This window comes from Lolium rigidum, chromosome 3, assembly GCF_022539505.1.
Source record: "Lolium rigidum isolate FL_2022 chromosome 3, APGP_CSIRO_Lrig_0.1, whole genome shotgun sequence".
In the NCBI taxonomy this organism is placed as follows: domain Eukaryota; kingdom Viridiplantae; phylum Streptophyta; class Magnoliopsida; order Poales; family Poaceae; genus Lolium; species Lolium rigidum.
Genome location: NC_061510.1, coordinates 139,333,826 through 139,340,244, shown reverse-complemented (window position 1 = coordinate 139,340,244; position 6,419 = coordinate 139,333,826). Strand labels below are relative to the sequence as shown.

At 44.9% G+C, this 6,419-nt stretch overlaps 1 pseudogene; it reads left to right on the top strand.

The window, feature by feature from the left end:
- Positions 1-2,000: 2,000 nt before the first annotated feature.
- Positions 2,001-4,484, top strand: LOC124695571 (annotated as a pseudogene).
- Positions 4,485-6,419: the final 1,935 nt, after the last annotated feature.

Here is a 6,419-nt window from a genome sequence, read left to right as displayed (position 1 = left end):
CCCCAGCAATTTTCATGAATCTCATGAATAAGATTTTCATGCCATATCTGGACAAGTTTGTCATCGTATTCATTGATGATATCTTGATCTATTCCAAAGACAAAGCCGAACATGCTGAACATTTGAGGTTAGTGTTGCAAACACTAAGAGAACATCAACTCTATGCCAAATTCAGCAAGTGTGAATTTTGGCTAGATCAAGTGGAATTTCTTGGTCATGTCATTAGCAAAGATGGAATCGCTGTTAACCCGAGCAAGGTAGCAGCAGTTCTAGAATGGGAAGCACCCAAGACTGTCAAGGAAATCCGAGGATTCCTAGGAATGGCAGGATACTATCGGAGATTCATTGAAGGATTCTCCAAGATAGCAGGACCAATGACGAAGCTGTTAAGAAAGAACACACCATTCGTGTGGTCAGAGGAGTGTGAGAAGAGTTTTCAAACTCTGAAGGAGAAACTCACCACAGCACCGGTGTTAGCGGTTCCGGAAGTTGGCAAGGATTACACCGTGTACTGTGGCGCATCCAAGCATGGATTGGGTTGCGTACTCATGCAAGATCGGAAGGTAATATCTTATGGATCGAGGCAACTCAGACCTCATGAAGTGAACTATCCAACACATGACTTAGAATTAGCAGCAGTTGTATTCGCACTTAAAACATGGAGACATTTTCCCTATGGAGCCAAGTGTGAGCTCTATACAGATCATAAGAGTCTCAAATACTTCTTTACTCAGAAGGAACTCAATATGAGGCAGAAAAGATGGCTTGAACTGATCAAGGATTATGATTTGACAATCAATTATACTCCAGGAAAGGCCAATGTTGTAGCAGATGCCTTGAGTAGGAAGAGCACCGGAGGAGTGGAACAAGAAATATCACCAGAACTGAGGAAGGAAATAAGCCAAGCCCAAATACAACTTTGGGAAAAGGAAGCTCACGAAGGACTATCGGCTTTGCAAGTAGCCGATGAGTTAAATGTTAACCTGAAGAATGAGATAATGATGGGTCAGTTGGACGATCCATTCATCATAGAGGAGATGAGAAGGATAGATGAGGGAAGACCATCAGAATTTCATCGCGGAGTATCGGGATCGTTATGGTTTCAGAAGAGGATTTGTGTTCCGGATATTGCTGAAATCAAGGAAGTAATACTCCGGGAAGCCCATCAAACACCATACTCCATTCATCCGGGAAGTACAAAGATGTACATGGATCTAAAGGAGCTATTATGGTGGAACAACATGAAGAGAGAGATAGCACAATATGTGGCGGAATGCCATACCTGCCAAAGGGTGAAAGCTGAACACCAGAGTCTGGCAGGAAAGTTACAACCCTTGCCCATTCCAGAATGGAAATGGGAGGAGATAGGAATGGATTTCATCACCGGACTACCCATGACCAATAAAAAGAAGGACATGATATGGGTAATCGTGGACCGGTTGACGAAAAGTGCACACTTCTTAGCGGTAAATCAGCAGGACAAAGGAGAGAAACTCATCGATCTTTACATCAAAGAGATCGTGAGCAAACATGGAGTGCCCAAGAAGATCGTGTCGGATCGAGGATCCGTGTTCACGTCAGCATTTTGGAAGCAACTACACGAAGCTTTAGGATCCAAGTTGGACTATAGTACCGCCTATCATCCCCAGACAGGTGGACAAACCGAGAGAACTAACCAGATCCTAGAGGATATGCTTAGGGCTTGTGCCCTAGACTTCGGAGGATCATGGGAGGAGCACTTACCATTAGCAGAGTTTTCATACAATAACAGCTACCAAAGCAGCATCAAGATGGCACCGTTCGAAGCTCTGTATGGAAGGAAGTGTAGATCACCCATATGTTGGTATGAAGCTGGAGCAAGCAAAGAGTTCAATCCTGATTATGTCAAGGAAAAGCAACAAATCATCGACATTATCAGAGATAGGTTGAAGATAGCCCAAAGTCGGCAAAAGAGTTATGCCGATCAGAAGAGAAGAACATGGGAGCCACAAGTTGGAGACATGGTATACCTCAAGGTGAGTCCGATGAAAGGACTTCAGAGATTTGGAGTAAAGGGAAAGTTAAGCCCTAGATACATCGGACCTTTCAAGATTCTGAGTCAAAACCGAGGGTTAGCCTTTGAATTGGAACTACCAGGAAAGTTATCTCAGGTTCACAACGTATTCCATGTATCGCAACTCAGAAAGTGTTTAAAGACCCCAGATGAGCCAGTATCACATGAAGAGCTCGAGTTACAACCAGACTTGACTTACATCGAGAAGCCAGCGAAGATTCTCGAGGAGAACTGGAAACAAATCAGGAATAGAGCCATAAAATACTGGAGTTAAATCCATCATTAGTCATGGAACTTGTCCAGTAAAATCAGTTTGGTCACTGTACAATGAGAATACGAACTTACGGTCACTAAATACGCATAAGAGCTTCACTCACAGTCACCGCTCGTGCCGTAGCACTGTATTGGCTGATGTTGCGCCGAGTGAGACCCACTGCCAGGCCCAGTTGTTTTGCAAAAAGGCCCCTCAAGTTGCCCTCGTCATCCCGTGCTCCCGTTCTCTACAACCTTGTCATCTCCAACCCGCTGGTGTCGCGCTCTCTTACCGTCCAGTGCGTCACGCCGGAGTCCCATGTCGCCGCCCCCTCCCACCAGATCGTCCTTGGCGCCCACGCCCACGACGTCCCCATCCATCTTATGCTCCTGGACGCCGTCCTCCTGCTTCCTACATGCCTAGCCGCGGGGGCCGCGCCGAGGATGGCGCCGTCCCGGCCCCCTCCGTGTCCATCTTCCGGCCAGCGCCGTACCAGGGCGAATTCAACTGCGCCCAGCCCATGCCGCAGCGACCGTATACCGTGGCCACAAAGACTTGCGTCGATGAGGTGCACATGTACCACCTTGCCGACAACGGCCAGAAGGCAGGAGCCGATGTCGTGCTCAGGGGCCATGATGCCGAGGTGTATGCGCTGGCGTGGAGTTCTTTGACCGAGGGGTGACTGCTGAGTGGGTCGTATGACAAGAAGAACTGCTTGTGGATTCTCGCTTACGGTAGTGGAGTGCCTGTTCTGGATGCACAACAGGTGTTTGAGGTAATGTCCTACCAGATGCTTCTGCACAGTTTCTCAATTTTCATGTATCAGTGCATCATCGTTTTATGCGTGTTAATTTTGCAATCTTCAAATATTGTACAAGATAATGTAGTAGCCGGTTTGATGCAGATTTAACACTTGTGTTTTCATAAAACCTGATGATGCTCCCATTTATCTCGTTTTTTTATCTATGATTGCATTGTGTGGGTTAGATTAGCAATCTTTGAATATTAGTACTCAACTACGATGCTAGCAACTATGTTTGAAGCAAAAGTAATTAACACTTATGTTTCTGTCTTCAGACAGCCTGCTTACAATGAAACATAGCCAAATGCCCCTGCAATGATGAGCTCTCAGCCATGTCACCACTTCATTCACTGTTTTATTCACTATTTAAACTGGAATGCGATTTTTTTTTGGTAATATTTGTAGACACTTACTGAGTTGACTACCTGGCATTAAAAAAGTGTAGGCTGGTGAGGTATTGTATCATTTGCCTGGCATGTTAATATGCTATAGTGATACTATTTTAACAATCCTTCAGCATGTTGTGTAAAAAACATACTTCTCTAACATGACCTCTAACAGAAACGTGGCTTCTGTTTGTATTCAGATTTCAGAGTGTACATATCCTAAGTTTATGATTTTGCAGGCTCACAAGAATTTGGTTGAAGATGTTGCTTGGCACCTGAAAGATGACAACCTATTTGGATCTGTTTGTTGTGAGCTAAATGTTTATCTGTGTTGAATTTGGTTGGCACCCGAAAGAATTTGGTTGAACAATCTGTAGTTGCACAGCAAAAGGAAGTAAGAATGCCCGATTGGAGTGTTGCTGAGCTAAATGTTTATGTGTTGAGAGGCAGCTGAAGCCCTATAGTTAGTTCTATCTTCCTCCTCTCCTCCGGGGCGGCGCTGGGACGCAGCGGACCGGAGCGGGGGGTGGAATCACCAGCCACGGCGGCACGCTCAGCTCCGCTAGCGACCAAGGCCGGGCGAGGCTAGGGTTAGCCGTGGGGGCACAAGAAGGTGCAGGGCGGCGCCGAGATGTAGGGGAAACAGATGAGGAGGTTGAGGCGAAGCCTCGCCGGAGTACGGCAGCGCCGGGACGGCCGGCATCGACCGGGGCACCAGCATGCGGAGGCGCGGGCGCATCGCCAAGAGGGAATCTCTCTGGAGAGGATGGCAGTTTTGCAAAAATGCCCTATTCTAGCTGGGTATTTTTTTCTCCCTGTTAAGTTACCTGACGTGGGTCCTGCAGCTCGCCATGTCAGCAAATACGACGCCAATTCGCAAGCGGTGACCGTGTGTGAAGCTCTGGCGCGTATTCAGTGACCGTAAATTGGTATTTCCGTTGTACAATGACCAAACTGAATTTGCTCGACAAGTTCGGTGACTACTGCTGAATTTAACTCTAAAATACTGCAAGATACAATGGAAGCATCACCCCGAGAGGGAAGCCACCTGGGAAAAGGAGGAAGACCTGAGGAAAACATACCCCGAACTCTTCAGGTATTACAACCACAACTTCGGGACGAAGTTTTCTTTAAGGGGGAAAGGCTGTAAGGACCCAGGTTTAGAGACGATCAAGGGGTAGATTTTAGAAAGGGATGTGCATTGCGTGGTAAATTACGGGGAAATTTCGCGCTTTTAAAACAAAACTGCATCGAAGGGGAACAGGTTTCTCTCTCGACATCCTACAGGATTAGGGTTTCGAGAGTGCGATGAACTTGTTCTTACTCAACTAGATTAGGGTTTTGAGAAGAGAGAAGAGAAGATGCATCACAATCTTAAGTTGCATGATTGAATTCTAAAATTAAGTTGTATGATTGAATTCAAACCAAATTTGAATTTGAATTTCAAATTCAAACATCAAATGGTTGTCACATAATTCAAACTTGAGATAATTTAACAAACAATTATCATTAATCAAGATTATAAGTAATACAACAATTACATAAAGCTCATTAAGGAAAACTTGAGCTTTATTGATAATCACACACATAATACAATGTCATTACAATATCCAGAATAAATATATGAATTTACAACACATTACAATAATTGAAGAAGTAGAAAAAGAAAAAGGAAAATTACAAGTCAATTAAATGTCCTAAACTACATTGTTGATCATCATGTAATTCTTGCTCAAGAAGATCTTGATCTTCATCTTGATCATCACATTGTCCCTGCACATACACACAAAGACCAAACAAGGATTAAGCCAAGTGGCAAAGCCACTTGGCAGTGTTAACAAGAAAAATGAAAATGAGAGGATATGACCATGATCAGCCGAGCTGATCCACTCACCGGACCAAGTACCAAGCAGCAAACACACAGGCAGCTCACTAGCTAGTGTGCATGCCTCACAAGACACAAGCCCGGGAGAGTCACCAAAAAGGACCGGACCTTGTCGTCGACCGGAGAAGCAGAGGAGAGGCATACTTAAGCTTTTCACAGCCAAACCCTAACCATTCCATCGACAAGGAGCATCAGGGTAAGAACAGCAAGAACACATCAAGAACAACTAGAATAGGTGAACAGCAAGAGCTGCTCCACCTATTCCAGCAACCACCGTAAAACCAACCAAGATTCACAAGCTTGCAAGGAGGAGCAGGGCAAGCAACCCAAATCAACCAGAAGCAAACCTCTACACCAACAACTCATTCTAGGAGCTAGAGTGAGGTATACACTGATGAACATGAGCAAGCCACAGTTTTGCTCATAAATAAGCATATGCACCAATCACACACAAGCAAAAGGGTATGATACCCTATTTGTGTCATCATCTGGCTACTAAGCCATATGGTGCAAGCAAAGGTAGTAAAGGCCACTAGGAAATCATCTTATGGGAACAAGCAGCCTATGAAAATCAATGCATAACTGAAGAAATCCAGCAAGAGATGAAGACACAGCTAGCCTAGCTACACACTTAGCACCTACAGCTAGCTAAGGCCATCAGACATTAGACAAATCATTGTCTATTTGATTTCAACATCAAAAGCTACTGGCAATCCAACAAATGGATCACCCAGAAAGCATCTAGTGAGCCACAGCAAGCCAACAAGAGGGGAGCTACCCAAAGGCAGTATATGATTACTGCTAGGGTCACCTGAACCACTAAAACAACCAAAACCACCAAGCCCAGCACTTGTATCATCACCCAAATGGGTTCAAAGAGGAGCTAGGGTCCCCAACCACTGTTGGCATCCCTCTAGCTCAATCAAGCTAATTATAAGAGTCATCACTGCAAGCAGTTCATCTCATTTATCCAATAAACAAGGACAAGCTATACGGATAAATGAAATTCACAAATCACCGATGACTCGGAACACTTGCAC